General features: G+C 41.9%; 1 protein-coding gene and 1 long non-coding RNA gene across 6 annotated transcripts in view; one reads left to right on the forward strand and one right to left on the reverse strand.

Annotated features, from left to right (window-relative positions):
* HECW2 (HECT, C2 and WW domain containing E3 ubiquitin protein ligase 2) overlaps positions 1–16875 on the forward strand; it is a 369811-nt gene that overhangs the window by 144248 nt on the left and 208688 nt on the right. The gene's annotated exons all lie outside the window — the stretch shown is intronic.
* LOC109254421 (uncharacterized) lies at positions 10143–12283 on the reverse strand. Its single transcript, XR_002074796.2, has 2 exons — positions 12174–12283; positions 10143–10414 (listed from the first exon to the last, which is right to left on the reverse strand). It is a non-coding gene; the product is annotated as an uncharacterized LOC109254421 (long non-coding RNA).

The raw sequence follows: 16875 nt of genomic DNA on the forward strand, positions 1-16875 counted from the left end.
TTAGAACATACTCATTGCAATCACTTCCTTCTCCACCTTTTCTTTTACTATCGGCAACATTTAATTCTACCTGTTTTGGGGTGCCTGGGTGGCCTGGTTAAGTGTCCAACTCTTTGTTTTTTTAGCATTTATTTTATTTTGGGGGGAGAGAGAGAGAGAGTGTGTGCGCGCACAAGCGGGGGAGGGTTAGAAAAAGGGGGACACAGATCTGAAGCAGGCTCCAGGCCCCAAGCTGTCAGCACAGAGCCCAATGTCGGGGCTCAAATCCACAAACTGTGTGATCATGACCTGAGCCGAAGTCAGATGCTCAACCGACTGAGCCACCCAGGCGCCCCTGAGAGTCCAGCTCTTGATTTCAGCTTAGGTCATGATCCATGGTTGTGAAGTCGAGCCCCACATTGGGCTTCACGCTGGGTGTGGAGCCTGTTTAAGAGTCTCTCTCTCCCTCTCCCTCTGCCCCTCCCCTGCTCTCTCTCTCTCTCTCTCTCTCTCTCTCTCAAAAAAAAAAAAAAAGAAAAAAAGAAAAAAGAAATTCCAGCTTGTTTTAAACCCCTTTTCCCATATTAGTCATTGTTATTATTGTTGTGGGTTTTTTATAGACAGGGATTGTTCCAGTTTTTTATTCTTCATAAAAAGCCACCAGAAAACTTAGTGGCTTAAAACAACAATTTATTAAGTAGACAATAAGGATTAAAACAAGAGACTGATCTGAATCAGCAGCACTGGAGTTCATGAGGTTTGATTTTCTTACAAAACACACATGCACACTCAGCAAAAGTTGCATTCTAAGATAAGTGGAAGCAAACAGAAGTTTCAAATTTAACTTCAAATTCTTGTTGATGTGCCAAACCAAAGAATATTCCTTTCTTTTTTTTTTTTTTTTTTAAATTTTTTTTTTCAACGTTTTTTATTTATTTTTGGGACAGAGAGAGACAGAGCATGAACGGGGGAGGGGCAGAGAGAGAGGGAGACACAGAATCGGAAGCAGGCTCCAGGCTCCGAGCCATCAGCCCAGAGCCTGACGCGGGGCTCGAACTCACGGACCGCGAGATCGTGACCTGGCTGAAGTCGGACGCTTAACCGACTGCGCCACCCAGGCGCCCACCCTTTCTTTTTTTTATTGTTAATGTAGATAATGATAAAAGGTACCAGGTATACCTGAACTCTTCTTGTCATTTTCTCCAGTGGGTTTTCCCTTTTATGTGTTCTCTCATTCATTTTGCACATTTATTATTTTTTTAATTAAAAAATTTTTTAATGTTCATTTATTTTTGAGAGAGAGATAGAGCACAAGCAGGGGAAGGCAGAGAGAGGGAGACACAGAATCTGAAGCAGGTTCCAGGCTCTGAGCTGTCAGTCCAGAGCCTCATGCAGGGCTCAAACCCACGAACTGTGAGATCATGACCTGAGCTGAAGTTGGACGCTCAACTGACCGAGCCACCCGGGCACCCCTGCACCATTTATTTTTATCTTTATCTTTATTTTTATTTTATTTATTTATTCCTTTAAAGTTTACTTTTCAGAGAGACAGAGACAGCATGGGTGGGGGAGGGGCAGAGAGAGAGGGAGAGAGAGAGAATCCCAAGCAGGCTCCACACCACAGCACAGAGTACAATGCGGGGCTTGAATTCACAGAACGATGAGATCATGACCTGAGCCGAAACCAATAGCTGGACACCTAACCGACTGAGCCACCCAGGCACCTTTATCTTTATTTTAGACCAGTCTTATACTTGCAGTCTTTTGAGTTAGAATAGAGCTGTGATAACTATCAAAGTCATTGTATTAATTTCTGACAGTTGTTTCCCACGGTCTGGCTGACATTACTGTTGGATTTTTGAGTAAATATAGGCTTTCTTTACAAATGTATGTACTTCATATGGACAGCAGAGGAACTGTGAAGAGCATCTCAGATTTTCAGTCTAAGTGGTAGGGACCAGAGTGTCATAAGTTGGATTCAATGGTGACATGAGAGAATCCTTCCTCTACGTCCTGTTTTGTGTGTGTGTTTTTTAATTTAAAATATGAATTGCAAAACTCCCAGTATATGCATGTTCATTGAGAAAGCCTGAATTTTCTTTTCCTACATAAAAATTTAGCAGTTACTTGATCACATTTTTCTCAATTTACTGTAGTTCATAAAATCATTAGAAGAACAACACTAACTCCGTAATTATATCTAGAGCTTGAACTGGGTAGAGTCCAGCAGTAGTAGAGTGGCGAAAAGGATGGTTTTGGAGTGGGGGTGTGGGATGGGTCTGGATTCAAGTTCTGGCTCAGCTGTTTAGCTGGTGTTTGGGAGTTATTTCACCATTCTGAGCCTCAGTCTTTTATGTAAAAATGGGAATAATATCAACCGTATACATTTGCAGGGAAGGTGAAACAAGATGACATCTGTGAAGCGTACCCAAAGGTAGTTGCTTTGTAGGAGGTAGCCGCCACCCCACCCACAGGCTTTGTGGAGAGTCTGCTATTTGTCTGCCACTAGGCACTGGGATACAAACATGAATCAGCTCGCGTTTTGGTGGGGTGAGAAAGAGGAATGGTTCTGCGTGTTCGGGACAATATTACAGAGGCCACGAGAGCATGGTTTAATGCCTGAGATGGGTTCAGGGACTGGGAAGGTATAGAAGGTGCCTCACTAAGATGGTGATATTTATACTTATCATCGAATAGGATTTTTTTTTTTTTTTTGGTACTTACATGAGAAAACATCATTCTGGGGGGTGAGAATTTCATATGTACGTCTCTTTCTCATGAAGGGTTTATGTCAGCTTAACTTGAGGATTGCACCTCCTGTCCTATCCCTTTTTTGCCTGGCTGACTTATGTGAATCCTTTTTTAAATTTTCTTTTAAAGAATTTCTTTTATTTTTTAAATGTTTGTTTTGTGTGTGTGTGTGTGTGTGTGTGTGAGAGAGAGAGAGAGAGAGAGAGAGAGAGAGAGAGAGAGAGAGAGAGAATGAGCATGTGCAAGCGGGGGAGGGGCAGAGAGAGAGGGAGAGGGAGAGAGAGAATCCCAAGTAGGCTCCACGCTGCTGGCTCAGAGCCTGATATAGGGCTTGATCTCATGGACTGTGAGATCATGACCTGAGGTGAAATCAAGAGTTGGATGCTTAACCAACTAAGCCAGCCAGGTGCCCCTGTGTATCCTTTTAGATAAGATTCAGAAGTCACCCACTCCATGATGTACCCCCAGAACTAAGGCAGGCAGTTGGTCTGTTTTGCTGCTTCCTTAGGAACTTTTTCATATCAGTGTTTCAGTGCCAGTTACTGTGTGTTGTAATTTGTCTTTTTCCATGTCTGTCCCTTCAGTTGCACTCTTAACTCCTTCACTGTGTCCTGTGCACGTTGTATCCTGAGCACCTCACCCAGCTGTCTGTGCTGCCTTATTCATGCAGATTACTGAATTTCACTGAAGAGTAGGTTTTAGGCTAGGGCAGTCATGACAGAAAAGTGAGTACTTTTTTACTGGAGATTTATTCCATTTATATAGTTTTCTCCTCATAATTTTATTCAGATTATTTTTGGTATTCATTCACTCATTTATTTGTTCAACAATATTAGGAGTTTATTATATACCAGGCATCTGAAATAAGTTTTAAAATATCTGTATTTAAGATCATAGTTAAGGAGCTGTCATTCCAGTTGTTTTTTTTTCAATCATCACATAATATATTGGCCTTTTGCTTCCTGTTTCTGTACCTATGGATTCTCTCTTCAATATGGAAAGAGCTATGTGTTTAAATAGAAATGAATTTATTCCCTGAATTCAGTGTGCTTACTGCTTTATACCCTCATTCTTTTTTGTCCTTATTGTCTTGTTTCCAAAAATATGCATCTGCTGTTCTAAGCAGTGATAAGGGTTTATCTGAAAGTTGTGGGTAGTTTGGCATGAAGAATATCTGTTTGCCATTCTAAAATGTACTACCTTTATATTCACACCATAATTACTAGACATCTGTGACCAAGTGCTGGTATAAAATTGTTGATGGATCAAAGAATGATCGATCATCTTTTTACTCCATAAAAATATGTACAATAGTTTTGGGGACTGTAATTATAGCACTAACCTATAATATTGGACACAAATATATTACTGTAAGAGTAAAAAAAACCTTGAAATTTCCAACTGAGAATTTGCATTAAGTTAATGATAGGATTTTAAATATTTGTATACCTTTTTAAAGTGTCCAAATAGATAGATTTTTTAAAGTGTAAGTCTGTGGCATATTTTTGATAGGGTGAAGCATTCCATGCAAAAAGGAAAGCCGTAAGAATTCAGTGAACATCTGGAGGACATTAAATTTTTAGTTTTGAGCTCTGTGACAGCAATTTTTTTTTTTTCTGTTCACTTAGCTACCAAACCCTGTCATTCCTGAGCTATTTCAAGGAGATAAACAAGGTGAACTGTGTATGCACATGCCCCAGTGTAACTGCTGATTTGAGCAAGGTTATAGGTCAGCAACTGTCAGGTAGTTTAGAATTTTCTAGTTCATCATATGATTTATTTGCCTGAATGGAGAGCTATGAAACAAATAAAATTGCTCAAAAATTTTTTATGTTTATCTATTTTGAGAGAGAGAGAGAGAGTGAGTGAGGAGGGTCAGGGAGGGGCAGACAGAGAAAGGGTGAAAAAGAATCCCAAGTAGGCTTCATGCTGTCAGCTCAGGGTCCGAGGCAGGGCTCGATCCCAGGAGCCATGAGATCATGACCTGAGCCGAAATGAAGAGTCAGACGCTCAACCGACTGAGCCACCCAGGTGCCCCAATAATACAATTACTTTTTACAAATTAATTATTATTAGTTGTAAAAGTCTCTCCAGCTAGAGTTATCATGTTTGTGTTATGTGCTGCTATTGTGGAACCTCCAGAATTCCTCATTTTACATAAATTTCACTCAAATGTAGGGAAACTATTACTTATTTAAGGAAATCGAAAGCTGGTAGTGAAGTGTATTTTTCATCATCTGGAATCATTAAATATATGATCCATTTGTTGAAGTTTATTTTAAAACTTAGAGGCACGGAGGTTTTAGATTTAAAAAGGAAATTAATGATCATTTACTCTGCTGGCCTCATTTTACAAATGAGAAACTGAGGGCCCAGATGGATTAAGTAATAAGCCACGGTTGCTCAGTAAAGTGGTTGGAAAAAACACAGTGTTTAATAGGAATTTCCTCCACAGTAGGGTTGCTTTTTAAAGGGAGTTAGGTACTAAAGTCAATTCCTGCAGGTGATTTTGAGTTTAGCTAAAATTACTCTCGAAAAACCCCAGGAAGGCAATAGGACTTAACACCGAGTTTGACCCAGCTGGTTTTCCTTCAGTATTGGAGCAGACTCCTGTCTTAGATTGAGTGCCAGAGAAGTTGGCTTGTGTTTAGGAGCTGTTTTTATACCCCTCGAACCCTATCCTTTGAAACTGAATTTCCACTCAGCCTGGTGGGCCCCTTGAAAGAGCTGCACCCTTCATGCTCCCTGAAGGGGCACACGCTCAGAGTCTGGAAAGGTTCCCATGCAGTTCAGATCGTTCTCTTTCTCAGTCTCTTGTCTTGTACCGACTGGGCGTGTGTGGTTACACTGGAGTGTGTGAAATGAGCATTTGCTGTGCCTCCCCTGAACATCGGTTCATCTCTGTAGATTCCATAGAGTACGATGAGTCACTTCCTTTACTGGAGGCTCAGAGAGATTTATTTTTTAAGTTGTTTTTGCTAGTTTTTATAGCACTGCCGAAAATACTCCCCCAAATACTTATTGTCCATTTGTCTGAGCAATACTTCAGTGAAAGAATTTTATTTTTTTAGAGCTGTCAGAGTTTTTCAGATATGCGTAAATACTTCGTTCTGTTACGTTTGCTGTTTCCTTTCTGGGGCAGCGCTCCGATCCCTGAGGTTTTGAATCCAAGGGTTGAGTGTGTGCATGAACTCCAGGCATAGGAAAGACTGAGATGATCTAATATGATTGTTTTGGTACACAATCTCCTTTGCCATAAAGTATCAAACCTACTCATCTTTTTCTAAACTGTAACTGATGAATTTATCTTTTCCTAAAGGCAGACGGGAGCAACACCTGTGAGTGTCCATGAGCTGAAATATTCCAAACATTCTTCAGATATTGAAATATTTCAAAATTACTTTAATAACTCTATTAAGAAAGATATGAAGAATTAAATGATGTATATGCAGAAATATTATGTACAAAAGGTTACAGGAGGACCCCTGAGCCCCTACTGTTTTCCAAAACCATGCACTTGCAAGTCTGAAAAGTCACACACCAGACCTTTTGTCAGCCTTCACCGTCCTGGCCTCAGATGCTACCTGCTGGCCTTTCATTTTGAGGCTGTTTCTTCATTTGGCTGGGACACTGTCCTGACTCCCCTGGTTTTCTGCCCATTTGTTCTTTTATTCTTTACTGAAACTCCTTTCTTTTCGTACCCTCTTGTAGGTGAATTTTCTTTTTTTTTCTTAAAAAAAATTTTTTTTAATGTTTATTTATTTATGAGAGGGAGACAGAGGATGAGGTGGGGAGGGACAGAGAGAGAGAGGGAGACACAGAATCCAAAGCAGGCTCCAGGCTCAGAACTGTCAGCACAGAGCCCACCGTGGGGCTCAAGCTCATGAACTGTGAGATCATGACCTGAGCTGAAGTCGGACGCTTAACCGACTGAGCCACTCAGGTGCCTCTGAATTTTCTTTTTTAGTATCTCCTTTCTTGAATGATTTCATTCACTCCCAGTTTTTAGCCAGTCTGGGCAGAAAGCTTTATTTCTAACTAAGGGTGGCTGAAGCCATCCTGGCCCATGAGAGCCAGTTGGGCACATCTCCTCCTGTCTCTGTGATCAGTGTCCTCACATTGGTGGCATGAAGTCAGCTGTGAGGGGAGCATGCATGCCACAGAGAGGGGTGCACACTGCAAATCAGGGCTGTGCCTCGCTCTAGCTAGCCCAGAACCAGCTTGCTAGCTACCCACTATCTAACCCCAACCTCTGTCTAAAGCTCCCCAAACCATTTCTCTCTGAATATCCTATTCCTTCTTTAAACTCAGCTTATTCAGGAGCACCTGGGTGGCTCAGAGTCAGTCAAGCATCTGACTCTTGGTGTTGGCTGAGGTCATGATCTCATGGTCTGTGAGAGTCCTATGTGGGTCTCTGTGCTGACAGCACGGAGCCTGCTTGGGATTCTCTTTCTCCCTCTGCCCCTCCCCTGCTCTCTTTCTCTTTATCTCTCAAAATAAATAAATAAACTTAAAAAAACAAACAAACAAATAAGGGCGCCTGGATGGCTCAGTCAGTTAAGAGTCCAACTTTGGCTCATGATCTCATGGTTTGTGAGTTCAAGCCCTGCATCAGGCTTTCTGCTGTTAACACAGAGCCCGCTTTGCAGAGCCCATGTCAGATCCTCTGCCCGCGCCCCCCCCCCCCCGCCCGCCCCTCTTCCACTTCCTGTTCACGCTCTCTCTCGTATTGTTTTAGTCTCTCAGGTTTGAAAATCGCTCAAGATTTCAGTTAGCAGTGTTTCCTGGCATTGTCACCTCTTTTGATTCTCATTTCATGTGTGTCTTTATTATTAGCTTCCTAAATAATCGCCTCAATCTAACATAGTCTAGTCCAATCCATGTTCCACATTCCTGTCAAATAGTTAGTAAATAAAAGTTTATTTTTGCCAGGCATTAAGCTAAGTGCTTTACATGTTTCATCTCATTTAATCCTCAAAACAATGTTATGGTGTAGTCTATCAGTTGGGATTTGTGACGGACTAAAAACAGCCAAACAAACCTAGCCTTTCCCTGGACCAGTAAGTGGCCGGGAGAATGGCATATGCACATTGTCCTCTAAACCACCAAGGGCCCATCTGGAGGTGGGGGTGGGGTTAGTGTTATACAGGCCACACTGCTGAGAACGGGAAGGGAGATGGAAACTGAGTAATGCAACAAATGTCTAATTTAGGCAGTTATTAGTATTCTCATTGTATAGAAAGTAATAGGCTAAAGTTAACTAGCTTCTCCAAGGTGTTTTCAGTTAGGATAAGGAAGCGTTGAAACTCTCCTGACTCTGCACCTTATGCTCTCCGTTATCCTTTGTCATAGACCTCCCCACTTATGTAGCAGAGGCTTGTGGTCAGATGCTTTGGCTGTGAAGTTGAATAGACCTATATTGGCTTTGCCACTTGCTTCCTGTGTGCCACGGGGCAAGTTACTTACCCACTGGTAACCATATTGATCTCCTAGGAAATAAAATCCTCAGTTGGATTTTTCTGCATACATACGACACAGAACTTGGTTTAGTAAGAATAAAAGAAATGTCGACTATGGTGGTGATGATTAAACTCTTATTTCAGCAAGGCAAAGAACATAGTTGCTGTACTGGCGAGTATAGGGCATAATTTTGGATAAAGTGTTTGTTGAGTTAAAAAAGAAAACAACCAACACTATGTGTAGGAAGATGTGATGATGAAAACTGCACTCCAGGCATTAAAAAACATCGTTAATGTGCAAGACTGACGAAAGGGAACTTGTCCCGCATCAGCTGAGGCTCCTAGGTGGAGGGTGACAACCACTGCCACATGCCAAAGTGAGATGCTTGACCACCCAAGCAGCTCTCATGAAGAAGATGCCCAGAGTCATTGTCATGACCCTTACCTGGCCACCCGGGTGAGAGAGGAGTTGTCGATTTGATGGAGGATTGCCTTGGGGGCATTGTCAGTGTGCTGGGCGGCCATTGCATCAACCATATACATGCTGGAGCGAAGTAGGGTGCTTCCCTCTACCTCAAGTCAAGTGAGAGGAATATCAGGGGAACTGCCCTGATGGCTTCACGAGTGTCCTCTACCGTGTGAGGGACACATTGGACTGGTGTCTGATCCATGCCTGAGGACTTGAAAGGTGAGGAGCTGTGGCTGGCTCAAGGATTGTGGGCATGGCTCATTGGCAGTGAGCTGCACTGCCTGAGTTTTTGGGATAAGAATGTGTGTTTTGGTGGACGAGGGGTGGGGTCTGTCCATAACAGAACTGGTGTTGGGTCACTGTCATGCTTGCTCCAAAACACTACCAGGAGGAGCTGATGTTACCTAGGGGCCATTCAGAGGGACAGGGCAGAAGACCTTGGCAGAAGGAGACTAGGTGTGCTCCGGGAGGGCCATCATTTGTGCGAAAGGGGGTTGTGAGTAACCACAGCAAAGAAACTGCAGGTGGGAATCCCCAAAGTGGGGTATTTTTTCCAGAACCCAGGAAGTGTCCCCTTGTGTGAGAGAGAGAGACCCTCGAAGCTCAGAGTGTTGGCAGTAGATTGTGGCAGTGCCCCTTAATCATACCTCCTCTGCTCCCTAACCTTACTTTCTTCCACCCACTGATAGTCTCAGAGAGTCAGAAACCGGTGAGAATTAGAGAATCCAGTGACACCCCCCCTTTCTTTCTGAAGGCTTTCTGCCTGAAGCAGGCTTAGCTAAGAGAGAGGAGAAGATTTTATTTTAACTGAAATTTGAAAATTTAACTGGGACACAGGACTGGACATTGCTGCATAGAAGTGAACCTTTTTGTGATTTGATGTGACCAGAGGACTTTTCCTTTATCTCAGAATGACCAGAGAAGCCAAGGGGCCTGCTCTCATTTCATCCAGTAGTGAGCAAAGAGCTAGTCCCCCAGAGCAGATTAGAATAGGTAGCAAGGTTAAAGAATAACCTTGTGTTAAGTTACGCCCTGTGTGTCCTGCTTGCTGAATGTAGCAGTTGACCAAATACCCAATTGTAAAATTTACATTGGCAGATATGGGGTTAAACATCGTCTGGCATTTGAAGTGGAGAAGACAAGTTGGGATTTGTTTGGTTTGACTGTCAGGTTGCAAATTGAGATGTTACAAGAATGGACATTGGGTGGGGTTTTAGTCTTAGATTCAAGGGAGAAAGTGAGCTGACTTCCACAGGCACAGTAGGATAGAAGATGGTACTGTTTGGGGAAATGTTACCTTTGTTTGGTCCCTTGCTTCTAAGTCAAAGTCTTGCTCTGACTTGCTTCTAAGTCCGTCTGAGTTGACTGATAGCTGTGCTCCAGCTAGTTCCCCTGGAGAGAACCATTTTTGAAGAAATATGCAGGTGGCATTAGGCTCTGAACTATTTATGGAAAAGCAAAGAATTTCACTCAAAAGTAGCACAGAAGAGAAAATCAGGGACTGTATTCTCAGTGGTTTTTGACGGTATTGGTAGAATACAGCTGGGAGTAGAGGTGAAATAGAGTGCGATCATCACTAGAACCAAACAGCAACACGTTGAGGCAGATTCTGCCTCAGTCCTCAATGCAGGAGGCACAGGGTGGTGGAAATGACGCCACATGTCCCTAAGATTGGCCTCGGCCTTCTTGTAGAGACCAGCACGAACCGACAGAGAAGTGAGAGATGGTGTGGGCAGTCTGTATAGCTGTGGTAAACCTCAAAGAATAAAGGAAGAACTCTGAATTAGTGGAAAAGAAGGCTCAATTAAGATTTTACGTTTTTGGTGGGGTCTTTACAGAGGTATCAAGTTTCAATGACGTCATTAGAATGGGCCTTAATCCACTTGACTGTTGTCCTTATGAAAAGGGGAAATGTGGATAAAGACATGCCAGATAGGAAGAATGCCATATGAACGTGAAAATGGCCACGCACAAGCCAAGAAGAGGGGCCTGGAATGGACCCTTCCCTCATCGTACTCAGAAGGAAACAATTGTCGTCACTTGATTTCAGATTTCAGCCCCCCCCAGCTGTGAGACAAGAACTTTCCCAGTTCATGGTACTTTGCTATGGCAGTCCTAGGAAATGAAAACAACAGATACTTGTTTAAAAACAGGGACTATACCTCAATAAGAATGCTTAAACTGAATAACCTGATCTTCCAGTGTAATTTTGATCAAACTCATAGTAAATTTCAAATTCAATTGCCTCCTCAGGAGCTTTGAGGCCATCCCAGGCTGCCACTTTCCTCTCTTTGTTTTTCAACAGTGCCCCCACCCCAACCGACACCACTGTCTCCTGGGCTTGGACACCCTCTGGTATATCTCCTTTTATGTTCAGTGCCCTAGATGTCTGGACTTTTCCACCCTGAATCATGTCAAGCCTGTCCTCCTTTCCACAAGGCCTTTGTGTTGAACTTGGATTGCTTTTCTAAACTCCCACTGCTTTTTGTTTTTTTGTTTTTTTCCTGTTTTTCCTTCTTCTGTCTAGAAAAAAAAATTGTCACCTCTAGAAATGGTAGCACCCAGTAAGAAGAAAGCACTATTTGAATTCACCACAGATCCTGACCCTTAATTAAAAGATGCTACTGCCTCCAATTGGGCTGTTGCCTTTCATGACATTTGGAGCTCAGAGTCTGTACTTATCTGGGTGGGCTGTTATCACAGCTCTTAGCACACTGTGCCCTTACCACTTGTGGGTGCATGCCTTCCATTGTATACCATCAGCTTAGAGACTGGCCATGTCTTAATCATATTTGGATCCCCAGTGCTTTGTACCCAATCCAAATTCAATACAACTTTGTTGAGCCAATGAGCATTTATTTTTTATTTTTTTATTTTTTTTTGAGCCAATGAGCATTTTAAAAGGAAAACTGGGATTCAGTGTCCTATAGTTTGTATTTCAATATGACATACAATTGAATTCTGTGATGCGTTGTTGCATCTGAAATGTTCTTCTAGTCTTTAGTTTCAGGATGTTGTTGATTTGGAGAATGTTTTTAGCCCTAGACTGAAGTCCGAAGATTTTATGGACCCTCTATTCCTAGGGAGCTTAAGGACTTTTTCCAGTGGTTTAGGTGTGTTGATCTGGTTAGACACAGCTGATGGACCTAAATCATTGCCCCCCCCACCCCCATTTTTTCCATAATCTCTTAAAGATTTATTTCTATGAGTTAGACTGGACACAGATGATCATTTTCTAGAATCCATCCTGTGCTTTAAACCACTCATCTATTTTTAAGTTCCGCTCTCTGTGACTGAATTTTTAAAAATCTGGCTGACAGTACAATGACAAATTGGTCCTCCTGAGTGACATTCTACTTCTTGCCGCTTTTAGGATTGTGTCCAAATGCACTTTTGCCATTTACCAATTAAATACTTCCCCCAAGTGTGTTATGTGCACTTTTATTCTGAAGAGCAAGATGGTGGCATGATGATGATATTTACAAATCCTTGCATCCAGAAAGGAGAACACTTACTTGGACGAGGGACAAGGGCATCTACATCTTCTCATGATCAAATGGTGCACAATGACACTGCCATCCTATATCATAGGATAAATCTGTGCTGGCTTGTCAGGGCAGCTATTCTTAGGAGTCCTTTGCTGCTCTGGGAGAAACATTTAACTATATGTTATTTGTTGCCCAAATAACAACCTCATGTTTATGAACCCCAAACTGTACCAAACCAGGGAATTCACTTTAACAGATCTTTCATGATTCTTGTGCCAGGTTTTATAGGTAACACCCAGTCTCTACTTTTAAAGAACTTACTATATAAATGAGCTCAGGATGGTAGCTCTGGTTTGAGGCTGGAACTCTGGTATTAGGGCAGGTACTTCTTCTAAGTCTTCTTCTGGAAACGTGGCACTTAAAAAAAAAATGTTTGTTTATTTACTTATTTTGAGACAGAGAGATACAGTAAGAGAGAGAGAGAGGGTGAGAGGCAGAGAGAGGAGAGAGAAAATATAAGAATACCAAGACATGGGGCTCGATCTCATGGCTGTGAGATCATGACCTGAGCTGAAATCAAGAGTTGGATGCTTAACCGACTGAGCCCCCCAGGTTCTCTGCAACATGGCGGCTTTTATTCTTGCCCTCATGCCCAGTGGGCTCCTTATAAAACCTCACCATTGCAACAGGAGATAGAAGTAGCACCTGCTTAACAAATATAGCCAGGAATGCTCTGTGGGCCTTTAGCCTAAGTCTAAAGGAAACCCTTGGCCAGCTGGAGGCTTTCTGAAACTTTCTTTGATGTAATTCAATAATTAAGAGATCCAGGGAACTTTAGAACTATGACCAGGTTTGCCCACGGTTGGCCAAATACATCAGACTGAAGAAGTACCAAATCTCGCTCTTGCAAATGGAGAGAAGATTGGTCAATTTCTTGGTGCTGCACAGTTTTTGGAGCATATCCTGTTAGGAGACCTCTGAAATTAGGATGTTCTCCCAAACAGAACCACAAAACCTTAACTTTTAGACCCTGCAGGGATCTTGAGCTCACTTGTTTCTCTTACATTTTAGTCAATAAAGCAGAGGTTCGAAGACTTGCTTAGGTTTTCATTGCTACTTAGTGGGAATATTAGGGCTAGAAGTCAGATCTCTTTGTTCTCTGTTGGTTTTGCATTATGTGTTTTGCCTATAGTCTTTCTAGCCAAACATTGCATTCAGTGGTGTGTTGATAAGCTGGCTGTCTCTAAGACAGACACACTCCGATTTGTAGTGTTTATAGATTTCCACAGTGTAAATACTTCCACCATGGCCAATTTCAAATTATCAACAACCTAGCAGACAGATTTCAAGATTCCAGAAACTGTTAATACTTGGTTCCAGCACGCCACTGATTGTATTCTCCTGCCTGGTCTTTTGGCTCTTGTTGATGGCGTATCAGTGACCAATGGCTTGTGAGGTGGGTAGGCCCCTGTGTTGATAGGACATAAAATAGTGTGGCTAAGAGAAGGGACTGTTTCATTGACTAGCTCAGTTCATGTGGCTCCAGAATTCCCTGGATTCTAATCTCTTCATAGGACTCTGTAGTCTTTGAGTTACATTTGATAATAAACACTAGATGTTAGGTGGAGGTATATTTCTTTTGTTCTAAAGCATTTTGAAACAGTCATGTTTTGGGACTTGGAATTCACTATTCATAAAGATTCTGCATCTTGAAAGTAAATCCAGTGGAGGATGCAGAGTTTCCCATCGGTCTAGTTATTCATTTATGTTTGACTGTTACCACTGCATCTAAACCTAATTGTGTCACTCCTTCATGTAGGTATTTTGAGTTGGGAGATTGGAGGGGATAGGATACTGGGGACAGTGTAATCAGGACTGCATAGCAGAAGAACAGATTCTAGAGCTGGAAGGGCCCTAAAGATAATCGTCACTCGTATTCTATAGGAAACTTAGAGACTGACTGAAATCAGCACATACTCACACAGCTGTTGAGAGCCAATTGGGATCATAACCTGTGATTCTTGATAATCCATTCAGTGTTTTTTCCGTTACAGCATTATAACTATTTGATGACTATTTGTCCATTCAGAGCATGGAAGAAATATAGCAGTATGTCACTAGCTTCTGACTTCAGATTGAATAAATCTTAGATTTTCTACATGCCTTTTGTTCATATTAAGAAGTGGAAAATGAATTGGAGTACTGATTTGGAGGACTGCCTAGGGCTTGTTTAACCCCCTGCAACTTCTGGTACCTAAGTTGCCCATGAAAGGCCTCAGAAAGTGCTGGATGATGTGAAATTTGAGGCTTTTCAGAAAAAATAATCATTAAAGGTTTTTTATATATGCAGAGTGAAATCTTCAGTAGTGAGATAAAGAATAACACATCTGCTTTATACTGAGAGGAAGACTTGGCTCTGATGTGAGTATCAGTTAATTCCACAAGCATTTGATACCTACAACATGCCAGGCAGTGTGCTAGTCACTGGGAACACACAAATGAATAAAACATCAGCTTGGTTTTCTAGAAACATGTAGCCTGTGGGAGAAGAGACATGTGAAAAAATACCTTTAGCATAATCCTCTTTTTTTTTAATTTTTAATTTTATTTTAGAGAGAGAGTACCAGCGGGGGAGAGGGTCAGAGGGAGAGAGAGAATTTCAAGCAGGCTCCATGCTCAGTGCAGAGCCCGACGCAGGACTCAATGGGATCATGACCAGAGCCTAAATCATGAGTCAGACACTCAACTGACTGAGCCACCCATGCGCCCTGATCAGCATAATCTTCCAAGGACAGTACATGCACAGAGCACATGATGGCAGAGGGGTTTAGTTTAATATGTGTTTTCACTTGTTCATTTAGGCTTAGCAGGGAGAGCACTGAACAAGCAATTAGGTTTTGGTCCCAGCACTGCAGTGTCTGACCGTGTAACCTGATAGTAATCATTAAGCATCTTTCTCTCTGTGCTGGAGAAAGGAAGAATCATGGTGAACTCCTAAAAGGTTATCAGGGAGATTGAACAAATGTCAATGAAAGTGTTTTGAAAGTATTGTCTGCCATACAAATGCAAGTTGATTTTCGCTTTCAGTTTGGAAATAGGTAACTTTTTCTTAAGCTCATATTCTTTGACTAAGCTCTCTATAAAAACATTCATTATCAAATATTTATTGGGCACCTACATCCGTGTCCTGAAATACAACAGTGAATTAAACAGAGAAGGTCCCTACTTGTGGAGCTTATATTCAAGAGGGGAAAGAAAAGATTAAAAAAGTTTTAAAAAGTAAAGAAAAATATCAGACAATATTTCAAGTAAGTACAATGAAGATAATAAAAACAGGATAATATGATAAGAATGGTTGGATAGACTTTATATTGGATCAGGAAAGACTCTTTGAAAGGTGACTTTTAAGCTGGATGACAAGAAGGAACAAACAAGGCAAATATCAGAGATAGGAAGGAATGGTTCTAGCACAAGCCCTAGGCAGGAACAAGCTTGGCAGCTTTCAAAAATGGAAAGAGGACCAGTGTGGCTAGAGCACAGTGGATAAGAGGGAAATAGGGCATGATGGGGCCAGAGAAATAGACACATTGGATCACAGAGAACTTTGTAAGCCATCATAGGGAGTTCAGGTTTTATTCCAAACACAGCGGACCGGTGAAGGATTTTAACTAGCAGAATAACAAGGTTTGATTTTTTAGAGGATCATTTTGGCTGTCAGTGGAGAATGAATTATAGGTCAAAGTCTCATGGCAGTGAAGGTGAGACTAAATATGGGCTTATCCTGGGCTTATAGCAGAGAGGCCGATAGAAGTAGAAAGTATATAGGATATTATTGAAGATAGTGTCAACAGAATTTCCTCATGGTTCAGTATTGGATAATGTGGAAAAGAGAAGAATCTGGATAGCATCTTAATTTTTGACCAGAGTACTTCAGTTTACTGAGGGGAGGAGTAATTGGGGGAACGAGGCGGGAAGAGAAGAGGCAGTCAAGAATTGTTTTGTTTGTGTCAAATTTGACATCCTATTAGACTTAGGTGCAGATGTCAAAAAGGAAGTTGGGTCTGTGAATCTGGAATCCAGGAATCATTAACAAATAGATAGAGCTGGAGGAGGCTACCTTGAGAGGGTATATCCCTACACTATCTAGAGGGGGGTCTAGGATGGAGGCTGTGTAGAGGGCAGAAAGAGTCACAGAAGTCAAAGGAAGTGTGGTGAGGAAAGAAAACCATGTGAAGGAGGTGTCTTGGAAGCTACAAGAAATAAGTGGCATATAATCAAATAGGAGAGAGTAATCAACGGTGCTGGTTAGAGCTTGAGAGGCTGAGTACTATAAGAGTAGTGACCATGCGTGTCAAAAAGTAATGACCATTGGGCTTGGCAACATGGAAGGGAGATCATTGGTGTCTTGACAAGACTGATAGAGATAAAAGTTGGGATGAAGTGAGTTGGGGGGAGAACGTGAGGTGAAAAAGTGGCTATTTTGGCTGCAAATCACTGCCTTGAGAAGTTTGCTGTGAAGAGGGTGAAGCAATGGTGTAGTGCCTACAGGGGCATTCAGAATAAAGCAAAGGCATTTTTAGGTTTTGCATTATTGGATATGATCTAGTAGACACTGTCCAGATGACACTGATGATGCAGGAGAGGGGATACTCACAAGAGATAAATCTTTGAAAAGATGAGAGCAGATGGGATTTAGAGCACAAGTCAGGCGCCTGGCCTTCAACAGGAG

Source organism: Panthera pardus, unplaced genomic scaffold (genome assembly GCF_024362965.1).
Source record: "Panthera pardus isolate Hobbes unplaced genomic scaffold, ASM2436296v1 HiC_scaffold_10, whole genome shotgun sequence".
NCBI lineage: Eukaryota > Metazoa > Chordata > Mammalia > Carnivora > Felidae > Panthera > Panthera pardus.